Consider the following 26,366-nt stretch of genomic DNA (forward strand, 5'->3'; position numbering starts at 1 on the left):
ACACAGAGACACTAGGACACTGGGACACTGGGACACTGAGACACTGAGACACTAGGACACTGGGACACTGGGACACTGGGACACTAGGACACTGAGACACTGAGACACAGAGACACAGAGACACTAGGACACTGAGACACTGAGACACAGAGACACTAGGACACTGGGACACTGGGACAGTGAGACACTGAGACACTAGGACACTGAGAGACTGAGACACAGCGACACGAGGACACTGGGACACTGGGACACTGAGACACTGAGACACTGAGACACAGAGACTCTAGGACACTGGGACACTGGGACACTGAGACACTGAGACACTAGGGCACTGGGACACTGGGACACTGAGCCACTGAGACACAGAGACACAAGGACAGTGGGACACTGGGACACTGAGACACTGAGACACTGAGAGACTGAGACACTGGGACACTGAGACACTGAGACACAGAGACACTAGGACACTGGGACACTGAGACACTGAGACACTAGGACACTGGGACACTGGGACACTGGGACACTGAGACACAGAGACACAAGGACACTGGGAAACTGGGACACTGAGACACTGAGACTCTGAGACACTGAGACACAGAGACACTAGGAAACTGAGACACTGAGACACAGAGACCCAGAGACACTAGCACACTGAGACACTGAGACACAGAGACACTAGGACACTGGGACACTGGGACACTGAGACACTGAGACACTAGGACACTAGGACACTGGGACACTGAGAAACTGAGACACAGAGACACTAGGACACTGGGACACTGTGACACTGAGACACTGAGACACAGAGACACTAGGACACTGGGACACTGGGACACTGAGACACTGAGACACAGAGACACTAGGACACTGAGACACTGAGACACAGAGACACTAGGACACTGGGACACTGGGACACTGAGACACTGAGACACTAGGACACTAGGACACTGGGACACTGAGACACTGAGACACAGAGACACTAGGACACTGGGACACTGGGACACTGAGACACTGAGACACAGAGACACTAGTACACTGGACAACTGAGACACTGAGACACAGAGACACTAGGACACTGGGACACTGGGACACTGAGACACTGAGACACAGAGGCACTAGAACACTGGGACACTGCGACACTGAGACACTGAGACACAGAGACACTAGGACACTGGGACACTGGGAAACTGAGACACTGAGACACTAGGACACTGGGACACTGAGACACTGAGACACTGAGACACTGAGACACAGAGACACCAGGACACTGGGACACTGGGACACTGAGACACTGAGACACTGAGACACAGATGCACTAGTACACTGGGACACTGGGACACTGAGACACTGAGACACAGAGACACTAGGACACTGGGACACTGGGACACTGAGACACTGGGACACTGAGACACTAGAACACTGGGACACTGGGACACTGAGACACTGAGACACAGAGACACTAAGACACTGGGACACTGGGACACTGAGACACTGAGACACTAGGGCACTGGGACACTGAGACACTGAGACACTGAGACACTGAGACACAGAGACACTAGGACACTGGGACACTGGGACACTGAGACACTGAGCCACTAGGACACTGGGACACTGAGACACTGAGACACTGAGACACTGTGACACAGAGACACTAGGACACTGGGACACTGGGACACTGAGCCACTGAGACACTGAGACACAGAGGCACTAGTACACTGGGACACTGGGACACTGAGACACTGAGACACTGAGACACTAGGACACTGGGACACTGGGACAATGAGACACTGAGATACAGAGACACGAGAACACTGGGACACTGGGACACTGAGACACTGAGACACAGAGACACTAGGACACTGGGACACTGGGACACTGAGACACTGAGACACTAGGACACTGGGACACTGAGGCACTGAGACACTGAGACACTGAGACACAGAGACACTAGGACACTGGGACACTGGGACACTGAGACACAGAGACACTAGGACACTAGTACACTGGGACTCTGGGACACTGAGACACTGAGACACAGAGACACTAGAACACTGGGAACTGGGACACTGAGACACTGAGACACAGAGACACTAGGACACTGGGCACTGGGGCACTGAGACACAGAGACACTAGGACACTAGTACACTGGGACACTGGGACACTGAGACACTGAGACACAGAGACACTAGGACACTGGGACACTGGGACACTGAGACACTGAGACACTAGGACACTGAGACACTGAGACACAGAGACACGAGGACACTGGGACACTGGGACACTGAGACACTGAGACACAGAGACACTAGGACACTGGGACACTGGGACACTGAGACACTGAGACACTAGGGCACTGGGACACTGGGTCACTGAGACACTGAGACACAGAGACACAAGGACACTGGGACACTGGGCCACTGAGACACTGAGACACTGAGACACTGAGACACTGAGACACTGGGACACTGAGACACTGAGACACAGAGACACTAGGACACTGGGACACTGGGACACTGAGACACTGAGACACTAGGACACTGGGACACTGGGACACTGGGACACTAGGACACTGAGACACAGAGACACAGAGCCACTAGGACACTGAGACACTGAGACACAGAGACACTAGGACACTGGGACACTGGGACAGTGAGACACTGAGACACTAGGACACTGAGACACTGAGACACAGAGACACGAGGACACTGGGACACTGGGACACTGAGACACTGAGACACAGAGACACTAGGACACTGGGACACTGGGACACTGAGACACTGAGACACTAGGGCACTGGGACACTGGGACACTGAGACACTGAGACACAGAGACACAAGGACACTGGGACACTGGGACACTGAGACACTGAGACACTGAGACACTGGGACACTGAGACACTGAGACACAGAGACACTAGGACACTAGGACACTGGGACACTGGGACACTGAGACACTGAGACACTAGGACACTTGGACACTGGGACACTGGGACACTGAGACACAGAGACACAAGGACACTGGGACACTGGGACACTGAGACACTGAGACACTGAGACACTGAGACACAGAGACACTAGGACACTGAGACACTGAGACACAGAGACCCAGAGACACTAGGACACTGAGACACTGAGACACAGAGACACTAGGACACTGGGACACTGAGACACTGAGACACTCGGACACTAGGACACTGGGACACTGAGAAACTGAGACACAGAGACACTAGCACACTGGGACACTGGGACACTGAGACACTGAGACACAGAGACACTAGGACACTGGGACACTGGGGCACTGAGACACTGAGACACAGAGGCACTAGGACACTGAGACACTGAGACACAGATACACTAGGACACTGGGACACTGGGACACTGAGACACTGAGACACTACGACACTAGGACACTGGGACACTGAGACACTGAGACACAGAGACACTAGGACACTGGGACACTGAGACACTGAGACACAGAGACACTAGTACACTGGGACACTGGGACACTGAGACACTGAGACACAGAGACACTAGGACACTGGAACAATGGGACACTGAGACACTGAGACACTAGGACACTGGGACACTGGGACACTGGGACACTGGGACACTGAGACACAGAGACACTAGGACACTAGGACACTGGGACATTGGGACACTGAGACACTGAGACACAGAGACACAAGAACACTGGGACACTGGGACACTGAGACAGTGAGACACTGAGACACTGAGACACTGAGACACTGGGACACTGAGACACTGAGAGACAGAGACACTAGGACACTGGGACACTGGGACACTGAGACACTGAGACACTAGGACACTGGGACACTGGGACACTGGGACACTGAGACACAGAGACACAAGGACACTGGGACACTGGGACACTGAGACACTGAGACACTGAGACACTGAGACACAGAGACACTAGGACACTGGGACACTGAGACACTGAGACACAGAGACACTAGGACACTGAGACACTGAGACACAGAGACACAGAGACACTAGGACACTGAGACACTGAGACACAGAGACACTAGGACACTGGGACACTGGGCCACTGAGACACTGAGACACTATGACACTAGGACACTGGGACACTGAGAAACTGAGACACAGAGACACTAGGACACTGGGAACTGGGACACTGAGACACTGAGACACAGAGACACTAGGACACTGGGACACTGGGACACTGAGACACAGAGACACTAGTACACTGGGACACTGGGACACTGAGACACTGAGACACAGATACACTAGGACACTGGGACACTGGGACACTGAGACACTGAGACACAGAGACACTAGGACACTAGGACACTGGGACACTGAGACACTGAGACACTAGGACACTGGGACACTGGGACACTGAGACACTGAGACACAGAGACACAAGGACACTGGGACACTGGGACACTGAGACACTGAGACAATGAGACACAGAGACACGAGGACACTGGGACACTGGGACACTGAGACACTGAGACACAGAGACACTATGAAACTGGGACACTGGGACACTGAGACACTGAGACACTAGGACACTGGGAAACTGGGACTTGAGACACTGAGACACAGAGACACAAGGACACTGGGACACTGGGACACTGAGACACTGAGGCACTGAGACACTGAGACACAGAGACACGAGGACACTGGGACACTGAGACACTGAGACACAGAGACACGAGGACACTGCGACACTGAGACACTGAGACACAGAGACACTAGGACACTGGGACACTGGGAAACTGAGACACTGAGACACTAGGACACTGGGACACTGAGACACTGAGACACTGAGACACTGAGACACAGAGACACCAGGACACTGAGACACTGGGACACTGAGACACTGAGACACTGAGACACAGATGCACTAGTACACTGGGACACTGGGACACTGAGACACTGAGACACAGAGACACTAGGACACTGGGACACTGGGACACTGAGACACTGGGACACTGAGACACTAGAACACTGGGACACTGGGACACTGAGACACTGAGACACAGAGACACTAAGACACTGGGACATTGGGACACTGAGACACTGAGACACTGAGACACTGAGACACAGAGACACTAGGACACTGGGACACTGGGACACTGAGACACTGAGCCACTAGGACACTGGGACACTGAGACACTGAGACACTGAGACACTGTGACACAGAGACACTAGGACACTGGGACACTGGGACACTGAGCCACTGAGACACTGAGACACAGAGGCACTAGTACACTGGGACACTGGGACACTGAGACACTGAGACACTGAGACACTAGGACACTGGGACACTGGGACAATGAGACACTGAGATACAGAGACACGAGAACACTGGGACACTGGGACACTGAGACACTGAGACACAGAGACACTAGGACACTGGGACACTGGGACACTGAGACACAGAGACACGAGGACACTGGGACACTGGGACACTGAGACACTGAGACACAGAGACACTATGAAACTGGGACACTGGGACACTGAGACACTGAGACACTAGGACACTGGGAAACTGGGACTTGAGACACTGAGACACAGAGACACAAGGACACTGGGACACTGGGACACTGAGACACTGAGGCACTGAGACACTGAGACACAGAGACACGAGGACACTGGGACACTGAGACACTGAGACACAGAGACACGAGGACACTGCGACACTGAGACACTGAGACACAGAGACACTAGGACACTGGGACACTGGGAAACTGAGACACTGAGACACTAGGACACTGGGACACTGAGACACTGAGACACTGAGACACTGAGACACAGAGACACCAGGACACTGGGACACTGGGACACTGAGACACTGAGACACTGAGACACAGATGCACTAGTACACTGGGACACTGGGACACTGAGACACTGAGACACAGAGACACTAGGACACTGGGACACTGGGACACTGAGACACTGGGACACTGAGACACTAGAACACTGGGACACTGGGACACTGAGACACTGAGACACAGAGACACTAAGACACTGGGACACTGGGACACTGAGACACTGAGACACTAGGACACTGGGACACTGAGACACTGAGACACTGAGACACTGAGACACAGAGACACTAGGACACTGGGACACTGGGACACTGAGACACTGAGCCACTAGGACACTGGGACACTGAGACACTGAGACACTGAGACACTGTGACACAGAGACACTAGGACACTGGGACACTGGGACACTGAGCCACTGAGACACTGAGACACAGAGGCACTAGTACACTGGGACACTGGGACACTGAGACACTGAGACACTGAGACACTAGGACACTGGGACACTGGGACAATGAGACACTGAGATACAGAGACACGAGAACACTGGGACACTGGGACACTGAGACACTGAGACACAGAGACACTAGGACACTGGGACACTGGGACACTGAGACACTGAGACACTAGGACACTGGGACACTGAGGCACTGAGACACTGAGACACTGAGACACAGAGACACTAGGACACTGGGACACTGGGACACTGAGACACAGAGACACTAGGACACTAGTACACTGGGACTCTGGGACACTGAGACACTGAGACACAGAGACACTAGAACACTGGGAACTGGGACACTGAGACACTGAGACACAGAGACACTAGGACACTGGGCACTGGGGCACTGAGACACAGAGACACTAGGACACTAGTACACTGGGACACTGGGACACTGAGACACTGAGACACAGAGACACTAGGACACTGGGACACTGGGACACTGAGACACTGAGACACTAGGACACTGAGACACTGAGACACAGAGACACGAGGACACTGGGACACTGGGACACTGAGACACTGAGACACAGAGACACTAGGACACTGGGACACTGGGACACTGAGACACTGAGACACTAGGGCACTGGGACACTGGGTCACTGAGACACTGAGACACAGAGACACAAGGACACTGGGACACTGGGCCACTGAGACACTGAGACACTGAGACACTGAGACACTGAGACACTGGGACACTGAGACACTGAGACACAGAGACACTAGGACACTGGGACACTGGGACACTGAGACACTGAGACACTAGGACACTGGGACACTGGGACACTGAGACACTAGGACACTGAGACACAGAGACACAGAGCCACTAGGACACTGAGACACTGAGACACAGAGACACTAGGACACTGGGACACTGGGACAGTGAGACACTGAGACACTAGGACACTGAGACACTGAGACACAGAGACACGAGGACACTGGGACACTGGGACACTGAGACACTGAGACACAGAGACACTACGACACTGGGACACTGGGACACTGAGACACTGAGACACTAGGGCACTGGGACACTGGGACACTGAGACACTGAGACACAGAGACACAAGGACACTGGGACACTGGGACACTGAGACACTGAGACACTGAGACACTGGGACACTGAGACACTGAGACACAGAGACACTAGGACACTAGGACACTGGGACACTGGGACACTGAGACACTGAGACACTAGGACACTTGGACACTGGGACACTGGGACACTGAGACACAGAGACACAAGGACACTGGGACACTGGGACACTGAGACACTGAGACACTGAGACACTGAGACACTGAGACACTGAGACACAGAGACACTAGGACACTGAGACACTGAGACACAGAGACCCAGAGACACTAGGACACTGAGACACTGAGACACAGAGACACTAGGACACTGGGACACTGAGACACTGAGACACAGAGACACTAGCACACTGGGACACTGGGACACTGAGACACTGAGACACAGAGACACTAGGACACTGGGACACTGGGACACTGAGACACTGAGACACAGAGACACTAGGACACTGAGACACTGAGACACAGATACACTAGGACACTGGGACACTGGGACACTGAGACACTGAGACACTACGACACTAGGACACTGGGACACTGAGACACTGAGACACAGAGACACTAGGACACTGGGACACTGAGACACTGAGACACAGAGACACTAGTACACTGGGACACTGGGACACTGAGACACTGAGACACAGAGACACTAGGACACTGGGACACTGGGACACTGAGACACAGAGACACCAGGACACTGGGACACTGAGACACTGAGACACTGAGACACTGAGACACAGAGGCACTAGTACACTGGGACAGTGGGACACTGAGACACTGAGACACAGAGACACTAGGACACTGGGACACTGGCACACTGAGACACTGAGATACAGAGACACTAGAACACTGGGACACAGGGACACTGAGACACTGAGACACAGAGACACTAGGACACTGGGACAATGGGACACTGAGACACTGAGACACTAGGACACTGGGACACTGGGACACTGGGACACTGGGACACTGAGACACAGAGACACTAGAACACTGGGACACAGTGACACTGAGACACTGAGACACAGAGACACTAGGACACTGGGACACTGGGACACTGAGACACTGAGACACTAGGACACTGGGACACTGAGACACTGAGACACTGAGACACTGAGACACAGAGACACCAGGACACTGGGACACTGGGACACTGAGACACTGAGACACTGAGACACAGAGGCACTAGTACACTGGGACAGTGGGACACTGAGACACTGAGACACAGAGGCACTAGTACACTGGGACACTGGGACACTGAGACACTGAGACACAGAGACACTAGGACACTGGAACAATGGGACACTGAGACACTGAGACACTAGGACACTGGGACACTGGGACACTGGGACACTGGGACACTGAGACACAGAGACACTAGGACACTAGGACACTGGGACATTGGGACACTGAGACACTGAGACACAGAGACACAAGAACACTGGGACACTGGGACACTGAGACAGTGAGACACTGAGACACTGAGACACTGAGACACTGAGACACTGGGACACTGAGACACTGAGAGACAGAGACACTAGGACACTGGGACACTGGGACACTGAGACACTGAGACACTAGGACACTGGGACACTGGGACACTGGGACACTGAGACACAGAGACACAAGGACACTGGGACACTGGGACACTGAGACACTGAGACACTGAGACACTGAGACACTGAGACACAGAGACATTAGGACACTGGGACACTGAGACACTGAGACACAGAGACACTAGGACACTGAGACACTGAGACACAGAGACACTAGGACACTGGGACACTGGGACATTGAGACACTGAGACACTAGGACACTAGGGCACTGGGACACTGAGACACTGAGACACAGAGACACTAGGACACTGGGACACTGGGACACTGAGACACTGAGACACAGAGACACTAGGACACTGGGACACTGGGACACTGAGACACAGAGACACTAGTACACTGGGGCACTGGGACACTGAGACACTGAGGCACAGAGACACGAGGACACTGGGACACTGGGACACTGAGACACTGAGACACAGAGACACTAGGACACTGAGACACTGAGACACAGAGACACAGAGACACTAGGACACTGGGACACTGGGACACTGAGACACTATGACACTAGGACACTGGGACACTGAGAAACTGAGACACAGAGACACTAGGACACTGGGAACTGGGACACTGAGACACTGAGACACAGAGACACTAGGACACTGGGACACTGGGACACTGAGACACAGAGACACTAGTACACTGGGACACTGGGACACTGAGACACTGAGACACAGAGACACTAGGACACTGGGACACTGGGACACTGAGACACTGAGACACAGAGACACTAGGACACTAGGACACTGGGACACTGAGACACTGAGACACTAGGACACTGGGACACTGGGACACTGAGACACTGAGACACAGAGACACAAGGACACTGGGACACTGGGACACTGAGACACTGAGACAATGAGACACAGAGACACGAGGACACTGGGACACTGGGACACTGAGACACTGAGACACAGAGACACTATGAAACTGGGACACTGGGACACTGAGACACTGAGACACTAGGACACTGGGAAACTGGGACTTGAGACACTGAGACACAGAGACACAAGGACACTGGGACACTGGGACACTGAGACACTGAGACACTAGGACACTGGGACACTGAGACACTGAGACACAGAGACACTAGGACACTAGGACACTGGGACACTGGGACACTGAGACACAGAGACACTAGAACACTGGGACACTGGGACACTGGGACACTGAGACACAGAGAAACTGGGACACTGGGACACTGGGGCACTGAGACACTGAGACACTAGGACACTGGGATACTGAGACACTGAGACACAGAGACACTAGGACACTAGGACACTGGGACACTGGGACACTGAGACACAGATGCACTAGGACACTGGGACACTGGGACACTGGGGCACTGAGACACTGAGACACTAGGACACTAGGACACTGGGACACTGGGACACTGAGACACAGAGACACTAGCACACTGGGACACTGGGACACTGAGACACTGAGACACAGAGACACTAGGACACTGGGACACTGGTTCACTGAGACACTGAGACACTAGGACACTGGGACACTGAGACACTGAGACACTGAGACACAGAGACACTAGGACACTAGGACACTGGGACACTGGGACACTGAGACACAGAGACACTAGGACACTGAGACACTGAGACACAGAGACACTAGGACACTAGGACACTGGGACACTGTGACACTGAGACACTGAGACACTAGGACACTGGGACACTGAGACACTGAGACACTGAGACACTGGGACACTAGGACACTGGGACACTGTGACACTGAGACACTGAGACACTTGGACACTGGGACACTGAGACACTGAGACACTGAGACACAGAGACACTAGGACACTAGGACACTAGGACGGTGGGACACTGGGGCACTGGGACACTGAGACACAGAGACACTAGGACACTGGGACACTGGGACACTGAGACACAGAGACACTAGGACACTAGGACACTGGGACACTGTGACACTGAGAAACTGAGCCACAGAGACACAGAGACACTAGGACACTTGGACACTGGGACACTGTGACACTGAGACACTGAGACACAGAGACACCAGGACACTGGGACACTGGGACACTGAGGCACTGAGACACAGAGACACTAGGACACTGGGACACTGGGACACTGAGACACTGAGACACTAGGACACTGGGACACTGAGACACTGAGACACAGAGACACAGAGACACTAGGACACTAGGACACTGGGACACTGGGACACTGAGACACAGAGACACTAGGACACTGGGACACTGGGACACTGGGACACTGAGACACAGAGACACTAGGACACTGGGACACTGGGACACTGAGACACTGAGACACAGAGACACTTGGACACTGGGACACTGAGACACTGAGACACTGAGACACAGATACACTAGGACACTGGGACACTGGGACACTGAGACACTGAGACAGTAGGACACTGGGACACTGGGACACTGAGACACTGAGACACTAGGACACTGGGACACTGAGACACTGAGACACTGAGACACAGAGACACTAGGACACTAGGACACTGGGACACTGGGACACTGAGACACAGAGACACTAGGACACTGGGACACTGAGACACTGAGACACAGAGACACTAGGACACTAGGACACTGGGACACTGTGACACTGAGACACTGAGACACTAGGACACTGGGACACTGAGACACTGAGACACTGAGACACTGGGACACTAGGACACTGGGACACTGTGACACTGAGACACTGAGACACTTGGACACTGGGACACTGAGACACTGAGACACTGAGACACAGAGACACTAGGACACTAGGACACTAGGACGGTGGGACACTGGGGCACTGGGACACTGAGACACAGAGACACTAGGACACTGGGACACTGGGACACTGAGACACAGAGACACTAGGACACTAGGACACTGGGACACTGTGACACTGAGACACTGAGACACAGAGACACAGAGACACTAGGACACTAGGACACTGGGACACTGTGACACTGAGACACTGAGACACAGAGACACCAGGACACTGGGACACTGGGACACTGAGGCACTGAGACACAGAGACACTAGGACACTGGGACACTGGGACACTGAGACACTGAGACACTAGGACACTGGGACACTGAGACACTGAGACACAGAGACACAGAGACACTAGGACACTAGGACACTGGGACACTGGGACACTGAGACACAGAGACACTAGGACACTGGGACACTGGGACACTGGGACACTGAGACACAGAGACACTAGGACACTGGGACACTGGGACACTGAGACACTGAGACACAGAGACACTTGGACACTGGGACACTGAGACACTGAGACACTGAGACACAGATACACTAGGACACTGGGACACTGGGACACTGAGACACTGAGACAGTAGGACACTGGGACACTGGGACACTGAGACACAGAGACACTAGGACACTAGGACACTGAGACACTGTGACACTGAGACACTGAGACACAGAGACACAGAGACACTAGGACACTGGGACACTGGGACACTGAGACACTGAGACACAGATACACTAGGACACTGGGACACTGGGACATAGAGACACTGAGACACTGAGACACAGAGACACAGAGACACTAGGACACTAGGACACTGGGACACTGTGACACTGAGACACTGAGACACAGAGACACTAGGACACTGTGACAATGGGACACTGAGGCACTGAGACACAGAGACACTAGGACACTGGGACACTGGGACACTGAGACACTGAGACACTAGGACACTGGGACACTGAGACACTGAGACACAGAGACACAGAGACACTAGGACACTAGGACACTGGGACACTGGGACACTGAGACACAGAGACACTAGAACACTGGGACACTGGGACACTGGGACACTGAGACACAGAGACACTAGGGCACTGGGACACTGGGACACTGAGACACTGAGACACAGAGACACAGAGACACTAGGACACTGGGACACTGGGACACTGAGACACTGAGACACAGATACACTAGGACACTGGGACACTGGGACATAGAGACACTGAGACACTGAGACACAGAGACACAGAGACACTAGGACACTAGGACACTGGGACACTGTGACACTGAGACACTGAGACACAGAGACACTAGGACACTGTGACACTGGGACACTGAGGCACTGAGACACAGAGACACTAGGACACTGGGACACTGGGACACTGAGACACTGAGACACTAGGACACTGGGACACTGAGACACTGAGACACAGAGACACAGAGACACTAGGTCACTAGGACACTGGGACACTGGGACACTGAGACACAGAGACACTAGAACACTGGGACACTGGGACACTGGGACACTGAGACACAGAGACACTAGGGCACTGGGACACTGGGACACTGAGACACTGAGACACAGAGACACTTGGACACTGGGACACTGAGACACTGAGACACTGAGACACAGATACACTAGGACACTGGGACACTGGGACACTGAGACACTGAGACAGTAGGACACTGGGACACTGGGACACTGAGACACAGAGACACTAGGACACTAGGACACTGAGACACTGTGACACTGAGACACTGAGACACAGAGACACAGAGACACAGAGACACTAGGACACTGGGACACTGGGACACTGAGACACTGAGACACAGATACACTAGGACACTGGGACACTGGGACATAGAGACACTGAGACACTAGGACACTGGGACACTGGGACACTGAGACACTGAGACACAGAGACACCAGGACACTGGGACACTGGGACACTGAGACACTGAGACACTGAGACACAGAGGCACTAGTACATTGGGACACTGGGACACTGAGACACTGAGACACAGAGACACTAGGACACTGGGACACTGGGACACTGAGACACTGAGATACAGAGACACTAGAACACTGGGACACTGGGACACTGAGACACTGAGACACAGAGACACTAGGACACTGGGACACTGGGATACTGAGACACTGAGACACTAGGACACTGGGACACTGAGACACTGAGACACTGAGACACTGAGACACTGAGACACAGAGACACTAGGACACTGGGACACTGGGACACTGAGACACTGAGACATTGAGACACTGAGACACTGAGACACAGAGACACTAGGACACTGGGACACTGGGACACTGAGACACTGAGACACTAGGACACTGGGACACTGGGACACTGGGACACTGAGACACAGAGACACAAGGACACTGGGACACTGGGACACTGAGACACTGAGACACTGAGACACTGAGACACTGAGACACAGAGACACTAGGACACTGAGACACAGAGACACTAGGACACTGAGACACTGAGACACAGAGACACTAGGACAATGGGACACTTGGACACTGAGACACTGAGACACTAGGACATTGGACACTGGGACACTGAGAAACTGAGACACAGAGACACTAGGACACTGGGACACTGGGACACTGAGACACTGAGACACAGAGACACTAGGACACTGGGACACTGGGACACTGGGACACTGGGACACTGAGACACTGAGACATTGAGACACTGAGACACTGAGACACAGAGACACTAGGACACTGGGACACTGGGACACTGAGACACTGAGACACTAGGACACTGGGACACTGGGACACTGGGACACTGAGACACAGAGACACAAGGACACTGGGACACTGGGACACTGAGACACTGAGACACTGAGACACTGAGACACTGAGACACAGAGACACTAGGACACTGAGACACAGAGACACTAGGACACTGAGACACTGAGACACAGAGACACTAGGACAATGGGACACTTGGACACTGAGACACTGAGACACTAGGACATTGGACACTGGGACACTGAGAAACTGAGACACAGAGACACTAGGACACTGGGACACTGGGACACTGAGACACTGAGACACAGAGACACTAGGACACTGGGACACTGGGACACTGAGACACTGAGACACAGAGACACTAGGACACTGAGACACTGAGGGACAGAGACACTAGGACACTGGGACAATGGGACACTGGGACACTGAGACACTGAGACACTAGGACACTGGGACACTGGGACACTGGGACACTGAGGCACAGATACACTAGGACACTAGGACACTGGGACACTGTGAAACTGAGACACTGAGACACAGAAACACCAGGACACCGGGACACTGGGACACTGAGACACTGAGACACATATACACTAGGACACTGGGACGCTGGGACACTGAGACACTGAGACACTAGGACACTGGGACACTGAGACACTGAGACACTAGGGCACTGAGACACAGAGACACTAGGACACTGAGACACTGAGACACAGAGACACTAGGACACTGGGACACTGGGACATTGAGACACTGAGACACAAGGACACTAGGGCACTGGGACACTGAGACACTGAGACACAGAGACACTAGGACACTGGGACACTGGGACACTGAGACACTGAGACACAGAGACACTAGGACACTGGGACACTGGGACACTGAGACACTGAGACACAGAGACACTAGTACACTGGGGCACTGGGACACTGAGACACTGAGGCACAGAGACACGAGGACACTGGGACACTGGGACACTGAGACACTGAGACACAGAGACACTAGGACACTGAGACACTGAGACACAGAGACACAGATACACTAGGACACTGAGACACTGAGACACAGAGACACTAGGACACTGGGACACTGGGACACTGAGACACTGAGACACTATGACACTAGGACACTGGGACACTGAGAAACTGAGACACAGAGACACTAGGACTCTGGGAACTGGGACACTGAGACACTGAGACACAGAGACACTAGGACACTGGGACACTGGGACACTGAGACACAGAGACACTAGTACACTGGGACACTGGGACACTGAGACACTGAGACACAGAGACACTAGGACACTGGGACACTGGGACACTGAGACACTGAGACACAGAGACACTAGGACACTAGGACACTGGGACACTGAGACACTGAGACACTAGGACACTGGGACACTGGGACACTGAGACACTGAGACACAGAGACACAAGGACACTGGGACACTGGGACACTGAGACACTGAGACAATGAGACACAGAGACACGAGGACACTGGGACACTGGGACACTGAGACACTGAGACACAGAGACACTATGAAACTGGGACACTGGGACACTGAGACACTGAGACACTAGGACACTGGGAAACTGGGACTTGAGACACTGAGACACAGAGACACAAGGACACTGGGACACTGGGACACTGAGACACTGAGACACTGAGACACAGAGACACGAGGACACTGGGACACTGAGACACTGAGACACAGAGACACGAGGACACTGGGACACTGGGACACTGGGACACTGAGACACAGAGACACAAGGACACTGGGACACTGGGACACTGAGACACTGAGACACTGAGACACTGAGACACTGAGACACAGAGACACTAGGACACTGGGACACTGGGACACTGAGACACAGAGACACAAGGACACTGGGACACTGGGACACTGAGACACTGAGACACTGAGACACTGAGACACTGAGACACTGAGACGCAGATACACTAGGACACTGAGACACTGAGACACAGAGACACTAGGACACTGAGACACTGAGACACAGAGACACAAGGACACTGGGACACTGGGGCACTGAGACACTGAGACATTGAGACACTGAGACACTGAGACACAGAGACACTAGGACACTGGGACACTGGGACACTGAGACACTGAGACACTAGGACACTGGGACACTGGGACACTGGGACACTGAGACACAGAGACACAAGGACACTGGGACACTGGGACACTGGGCCACTTAGACACTGAGACACTAGGACACTTGGACACTGGGACACTGGGACACTGAGACACAGAGACACAATGACACTGGGACACTGGGACACTGAGACACTGAGACACTGAGACACTGAGACACTGAGACACAGAGACACTAGGACACTGAGACACTGAGACACAGAGACCCAGAGACACTAGGACACTGTGACACTGAGACACAGAGACACTAGGACACTGGGACACTGGGACACTGAGACACTGAGACACTAGGACACTAGGACACTGGGACACTGAGAAACTGAGACACAGAGACACTAGCACACTGGGACACTGGGACACTGAGACACTGAGACACAGAGACACTAGGACACTGGGACACTGGGACACTGAGACACAGAGACACTAGGACACTGGGACACTGAGACACAGAGACACTAGGAGACTGGGACACTGGGACACTGAGACACTGAGACACTAGGACACTAGGACACTGGGACACTGAAACACTGAGACACAGAGACACTAGGACACTGGGACACTGGGACACTGAGACACTGAGACACAGAGACACTAGTACACTGGGACACTGGGACACTGAGACACTGAGACACAGAGACACTAGGACACTGGGACACTGGGACACTGAGACACTGAGACACAGAGACACTAGAACACTGGGACACTGAGTCACTGAGACACAGAGACACTAGGACACTGGGACACTGGGACACTGAGTCACTGATACACTAGGACACTGGGACACTGAGACACTGAGACACTGAGACACAGAGACACCAGGACACTGGGACACTGGGACACTGAGACACTGAGACACTGAGACACAGAGGCACTAGTACATTGGGACACTGGGACACTGAGACACTGAGACACAGAGACACTAGGACACTGGGACACTGGGACACTGAGACACTGAGATACAAAGACACTAGAACACTGGGACACTGGGACACTGAGACACTGAGACACAGAGACACTAGGACACTGGGACACTGGGATACTGAGACACTGAGACACTAGGACACTGGGACACTGAGACACTGAGACACTGAGACACTGAGACACTGAGACACAGAGACACTAGGACACTGGGACACTGGGACACTGAGACACTGAGACATTGAGACACTGAGACACTGAGACACAGAGACACTAGGACACTGGGACACTGGGACACTGAGAAACTGAGACACTGAGACACTAGGACACTGGGACACTGGGACACTGGGACACTGAGACACAGAGACACAAGGACACTGGGACACTGGGACACTGAGACACTGAGACACTGAGACACTGAGACACTGAGACACAGAGACACTAGGACACTGAGACACTGAGACACAGAGACACAGAGACACTAGGACACTGAGACACTGAGACACAGAGACACTAGGACAATGGGACACTTGGACACTGAGACACTGAGACACTAGGACATTGGACACTGGGACACTGAGAAACTGAGACACAGAGACACTAGGACACTGGGACACTGGGACACTGAGACACTGAGACACAGAGAAACTAGGACACTGGGACACTGGGACACTGAGACACTGAGACACAGAGACACTAGGACACTGAGACACTGAGGGACAGAGACACTAGGACACTGGGACAATGGGACACTGGGACACTGAGACACTGAGACACTAGGACACTGGGACACTGGGACACTGGGACACTGAGGCACAGATACACTAGGACACTAGGACACTGGGACACTGTGACACTGAGACACTGAGACACAGAGACACCAGGACACCGGGACACTGGGACACTGAGACACTGAGACACATATACACTAGGACACTGGGACGCTGGGACACTGAGACACTGAGACACTAGGACACTGGGACACTGAGACACTGAGACACTGAGACACAGAGACACTAGGACACTAGGACACTGGGACACTGGGACACTGAGACACAGAGACACTAGGACACTGGGACACTGGGACACTGGGACACTGAGACACAGAGACACTAGGACACTGGGACACTGGGACACTGAGACACTGAGACACTAGGACACTGGGACACTGAGACACAGAGACACTAGGACACTAGGACACTGGGACACTGGGACACTGAGACACAGAGACACAAGAACACTGGGACACTGGGACACTGGGACACTGAGACACAGAGAAACTGGGACACTGGGACACTGGGGCACTGAGACACTGAGACACTAGGACACTGGGACACTGAGACACTGAGACACAGAGACACTAGGACACTAGGACACTGGGACACTGGGACACTGAGACACAGATGCACTAGGGCACTGGGACACTGGGACACTGGGACACTGAGACACTGAGACACTAGGACACTAGGACACTGGGACACTGGGACACTGAGACACAGAGACACTAGGACACTGGGACACTGGGTCACTGAGACACTGAGACACAGAGACACTAGGACACTGGGACACTGGTTCACTGAGACACTGAGACACTAGGACACTGGGACACTGAGACACTGAGACACTGAGACACAGAGACACAAGGACACTAGGACACTGGGACACTGGGACACTGAGACACAGAGGCACGAGGACACTGGGACACTGAGACACTGAGACACAGAGACACTAGGACACAAGGACACTGGGACACTGTGACACTGAGACACTGAGACACTAGGACACTGGGACACTGAGACACTGAGACACTGAGACACTGGGACACTAGGACACTGGGACACTGTGACACTGAGACACTGAGACACTTGGACATTGGGACACTGAGACACTGAGACACTGAGACACAGAGACACTAGGACACTAGGACACTAGGACGGTGGGACACTGGGGCACTGGGACACTGAGACACAGAGACACTAGGACACTGGGACACTGGGACACTGAGACACAGAGACACTAGGACACTAGGACACTGGGACACTGTGACACTGAGACACTGAGACACAGAGACACAGAGACACTAGGACACTAGGACACTGGGACACTGGGACACTGAGACACTGAGACACAGAGACACTAGGACACTGGGACACTGGGACACTGAGGCACTGAGACACAGAGACACTAGGACACTGGGACACTGGGACACTGAGACACTGAGACACTGAGACACTAGGACACTGGGACACTGAGACACTGAGACACAGAGACACAGAGACACTAGGACACTAGGACACTGGGACACTGGGACACTGAGACACAGAGACACTAGGACACTGGGACACTGGGACACTGGGACACTGAGACACAGAGACACTAGGACACTGGGACACTGGGACACTGAGACACTGAGACACAGAGACACTTGGACACTGGGACACTGAGACACTGAGACACTGAGACACAGATACACTAGGACACTGGGACACTGGGACACTGAGACACTGAGACAGTAGGACACTGGGACACTGGGACACTGAGACACAGAGACACTAGGACACTAGGACACTGAGACACTGTGACACTGAGACACTGAGACACAGAGACACAGAGACACTAGGACACTGGGACACTGGGACACTGAGACACTGAGACACAGATACACTAGGACACTGGGACACTGGGACATAGAGACACTGAGACACTGAGACACAGAGATACAGAGACACTAGGACACTAGGACACTGGGACACTGTGACACTGAGACACTGAGACACAGAGACACTAGGACACTGTGACACTGGGACACTGAGGCACTGAGACACAGAGACACTAGGACACTGGGACACTGGGACACTGAGACACTGAGACACTAGGACACTGGGACACTGAGACACTGAGACACTGAGACACAGAGACACTAGAACACTGGGACACTGGGACACTGGGACACTGAGACACAGAGACACTAGGGCACTGGGACACTGGGACACTGAGACACTGAGACACAGAGACACTTGGACACTGGGACACTGAGACACTGAGACACTGAGACACAGATACACTAGGACACTGGGACACTGGGACACTGAGACACTGAGACAGTAGGACACTGGGACACTGGGACACTGAGACACAGAGACACAAGGACACTAGGACACTGAGACACTGTGACACTGAGACACTGAGACACAGAGACACAGAGACACTAGGACACTGGGTCACTGGGACACTGAGACACTGAGACACAGATACACTAGGACACTGGGACACTGGGACATAGAGACACTGAGACACTAGGACACTGGGACACTGGGACACTGAGACACTGAGACACAGAGACACCAGGACACTGGGACACTGGGACACTGAGACACTGAGACACTGAGACACAGAGGCACTAGTACATTGGGACACTGGGACACTGAGACACTGAGACACAGAGACACTAGGACACTGGGACACTGGGACACTGAGACACTGAGATACAGAGACACTAGAACACTGGGACACTGAGACACTGAGACACAGAGACACTAGGACACTGGGACACTGGGATACTGAGACACTGAGACACTAGGACACTGGGACACTGAGACACTGAGACACTGAGACACTGAGACACTAGGACACTGGGACACTGGGACACTGAGACACTGAGACATTGAGACACTGAGACACTGAGACACAGAGACACTAGGACACTGGGACACTGGGACACTGAGACACTGAGACACTAGGACACTGGGACACTGGGGCACTGGGACACTGAGACACAGAGACACAAGGACACTGGGACACTGGGACACTGAGACACTGAGACACTGAGACACTGAGACACTGAGACACAGAGACACTAGGACACTGAGACACTGAGACACAGAGACACAGAGACACTCGGACACTGAGACACTGAGACACAGAGACACTAGGACAATGGGACACTTGGACACTGAGACACTGAGACACTAGGACATTGGACACTGGGACACTGAGAAACTGAGACACAGAGACACTAGGACACTGGGACACTGGGACACTGAGACACTGAGACACAGAGACACTAGGACACTGGGACACTGGGACACTGAGACACAGAGACACTAGGACACTGAGACACTGAGGGACAGAGACACTAGGACATTGGGACAATGGGACACTGGGACACTGAGACACTGAGACACTAGGACACTGGGACACTGGGACACTGGGACACTGAGGCACAGATACACTAGGACACTAGGACACTGGGACACTGTGACACTGAGACACTGAGACACAGAGACACCAGGACACCGGGACACCGGGACACTGAGACACATATACACTAGGACACTGGGACGCTGGGACACTGAGACACTGAGACACTAGGACACTGGGACACTGAGACACTGAGACACTGAGACACAGAGACACTAGGACACTAGGACACTGGGACACTGGGACACTGAGACACAGAGACACTAGGACACTGGGACACTGGGACACTGGGACACTGAGACACAGAGACACTAGGACACTGAGACACTGGGACACTGAGACACTGAGACACTAGGACACTGGGACACTGAGACACTGAGACACAGAGACACTAGGACACTAGGACACTGGGACACTGGGACACTGAGACACAGAGACACTAGAACACTGGGACACTGGGACACTGGGACACTGAGACACAGAGAAACTGGGACACTGGGACACTGGGGCACTGAGACACTGAGACACTAGGACACTGGGACACTGAGACACTGAGACACTAGGACACTGGGACACTGAGACACTGAGACACAGAGACACTAGGACACTAGGACACTGGGACACTGGGACACTGAGACACAGAGACACTAGAACACTGGGACACTGGGACACTGGGACACTGAGACACAGAGAAACTGGGACACTGTGACACTGGGGCACTGAGACACTGAGACACTAGGACACTGGGACACTGAGACACTGAGACACAGAGACACTAGGACACTAGGACACTGGGACACTGGGCCACTGAGACACAGATGCACTAGGACACTGGGACACTGGGACACTGGGACACTGAGACACTGAGGCACTAGGACACTAGTTTACTGGGACACTGGGACACTGAGACACAGAGACACTAGGACACTGGGACACTGGGACACTGAGACACTGAGACACAGAGACACTAGGACACTGGGACACTGGTTCACTGAGACACTGAGACACTAGGACACTGGGACACTGAGACACTGAGACACAGAGACACTAGGACACTAGGACACTGGGACACTGGTACACTGAGACACAGAGACACTAGGACACTGGGACACTGAGACACTGAGACACAGAGACACTAGGACACTGGGACACTGGGACACTGAGACACAGAGACACTAGGACACTAGGACACTGGGACACTGTGACACTGAGACACTGAGACACTAGGACACTGGGACACTGAGACACTGAGACACTGAGACACTGGGACACTAGGACACTGGGACACTGTGACACTGAGACACTGAGACACTTGGACACTGGGACACTGAGACACTGAGACACTGAGACACAGAGACACTAGGACACTAGGACACTAGGACGGTGGGACACTGGGGCACTGGGACACTGAGACACAGAGACACTAGGACACTGGGACACTGGGACACTGAGACACAGAGACACTAGGACACTAGGACACTGGGACACTGTGACACTGAGACACTGAGACACAGAGACACAGAGACACTAGGACACTAGGACACTGGGACACTGTGACACTGAGACACTGAGACACAGAGACACTAGGACACTGGGACACTGGGACACTGAGGCACTGAGACACAGAGACACTAGGACACTGGGACACTGGGACACTGAGACACTGAGACACTAGGACACTGGGACACTGAGACACTGAGACACAGAGACACAGAGACACTAGGACACTAGGACACTGGGACACTGGGACACTGAGACACAGAGACACTAGGACACTGGGACACTGGGACACTGAGACACAGAGACACTAGGACACTGGGACACTGGGACACTGAGACACTGAGACACAGAGACACTTGGACACTGGGACACTGAGACACTGAGACACTGAGACACAGATACACTAGGACACTGGGACACTGGGACACTGAGGCACTGAGACAGTAGGACACTGGGACACTGGGACACTGAGACACAGAGACACTAGGACACTAGGACACTGAGACACTGTGACACTGAGACACTGAGACACAGAGACACTAGGACACTGGGACACTGGGACACTGAGACACTGAGACACAGATACACTAGGACACTGGGACACTGGGACATAGAGACACTGAGACACTGAGACACAGAGACACAGAGACACTAGGACACTAGGACACTGGGACACTGTGACACTGAGACACTGAGACACAGAGACACTAGGACACTGGGACACTGGGACACTGAGGCACTGAGACACAGAGACACTAGGACACTGGGACACTGGGACACTGAGACACTGAGACACTAGGACACTGGGACACTGAGACACTGAGACACAGAGACACAGAGACACTAGGACACTGGGACACTGGGACACTGAGACACAGAGACAATAGGACACTGGGACACTGGGACACTGGGACACTGAGACACAGAGACACTAGGACACTGGGACACTGGGACACTGAGACACTGAGACACAGAGACACTTGGACACTGGGACACTGAGACACTGAGACACTGAGACACAGATACACTAGGACACTGGGACACTGGGACACTGAGACACTGAGACAGTAGGACACTGGGACACTGGGACACTGAGACACAGAGACACTAGGACACTAGGACACTGAGACACTGTGACACTGAGACACTGAGACACAGAGACACAGAGACACTAGGACACTGGGACACTGGGACACTGAGACACTGAGACACAGATACACTAGGACACTGGAACACTGGGACATAGAGACACTGAGACAAAGAGACACTTGGACACTGGGACACTGAGACACTGAGACACTGAGACACAGATACACTAGGACACTGGGACACTGGGACACTGAGACACTGAGACAGTAGGACACTGGGACACTGGGACACTGAGACACAGAGACACTAGGACACTAGGACACTGAGACACTGTGACACTGAGACACTGAGACACAGAGACACAGAGACACTAGGACACTGGGACACTGGGACACTGAGACACTGAGACACAGATACACTAGGACACTGGGACACTGGGACATAGAGACACTGAGACACTAGGACACTGGGACACTGGGACACTGAGACACTGAGACACAGAGACACTAGGACACTGGGACACTGGGACACTGAGACACTGAGACAGTAGGACACTGGGACACTGGGACACTGAGACACAGAGACACTAGGACACTAGGACACTGAGACACTGTGACACTGAGACACTGAGACACAGAGACACAGAGACACTAGGACACTGGGACACTGGGACACTGAGACACAGAGACACTAGGACACTAGGACACTGGGACACTGTGACACTGAGACACTGAGACACAGAGACACAGAGACACTAGGACACTAGGACACTGGGACACTGTGACACTGAGACACTGAGACACAGAGACACTAGGACACTGGGACACTGGGACACTGAGGCACTGAGACACAGAGACACTAGGACACTGGGACACTGGGACACTGAGACACTGAGGCACTAGGACACTGGGACACTGAGACACTGAGACACAGAGACACAGAGACACTAGGACACTAGGACACTGGGACACTGGGACACTGAGACACAGAGACACTAGGACACTGGGACACTGGGACACTGAGACACAGAGACACTAGGACACTGGGACACTGGGACACTGAGACACTGAGACACAGAGACACTTGGACACTGGGACACTGAGACACTGAGACACTGAGACACAGATACACTAGGACACTGGGACACTGGGACACTGAGACACTGAGACAGTAGGACACTGGGACACTGGGACACTGAGACACAGAGATACTAGGACACTAGGACACTGAGACACTGTGACACTGAGACACTGAGACACAGAGACACTAGGACACTGGGACACTGGGACACTGAGACACTGAGACACAGATACACTAGGACACTGGGACACTGGGACATAGAGACACTGAGACACTGAGACACAGAGACACAGAGACACTAGGACACTAGGACACTGGGACACTGTGACACTGAGACACTGAGACACAGAGACACTAGGACACTGGGACACTGGGACACTGAGGCACTGAGACACAGAGACACTAGGACACTGGGACACTGGGACACTGAGACACTAGGACACTGGGACACTGAGACACTGAGACACAGAGACACAGAGACAATAGGACACTGGGACACTGGGACACTGGGACACTGAGACACAGAGACACTAGGACACTGGGACACTGGGACACTGAGACACTGAGACACAGAGACACTTGGACACTGGGACACTGAGGCACTGAGACACTGAGACACAGATACACTAGGACACTGGGACACTGGGACACTGAGACACTGAGACAGTAGGACACTGGGACACTGGGACACTGAGACACAGAGACACTAGGACACTAGGACACTGAGACACTGTGACACTGAGACACTGAGACACAGAGACACAGAGACACTAGGACACTGGGACACTGGGACACTGAGACACTGAGACACAGATACACTAGGACACTGGAACACT

The sequence above is a fragment of the Pristiophorus japonicus genome, chromosome 3 (genome assembly GCF_044704955.1).
Source record: "Pristiophorus japonicus isolate sPriJap1 chromosome 3, sPriJap1.hap1, whole genome shotgun sequence".
Lineage (NCBI taxonomy): Eukaryota > Metazoa > Chordata > Chondrichthyes > Pristiophoridae > Pristiophorus > Pristiophorus japonicus.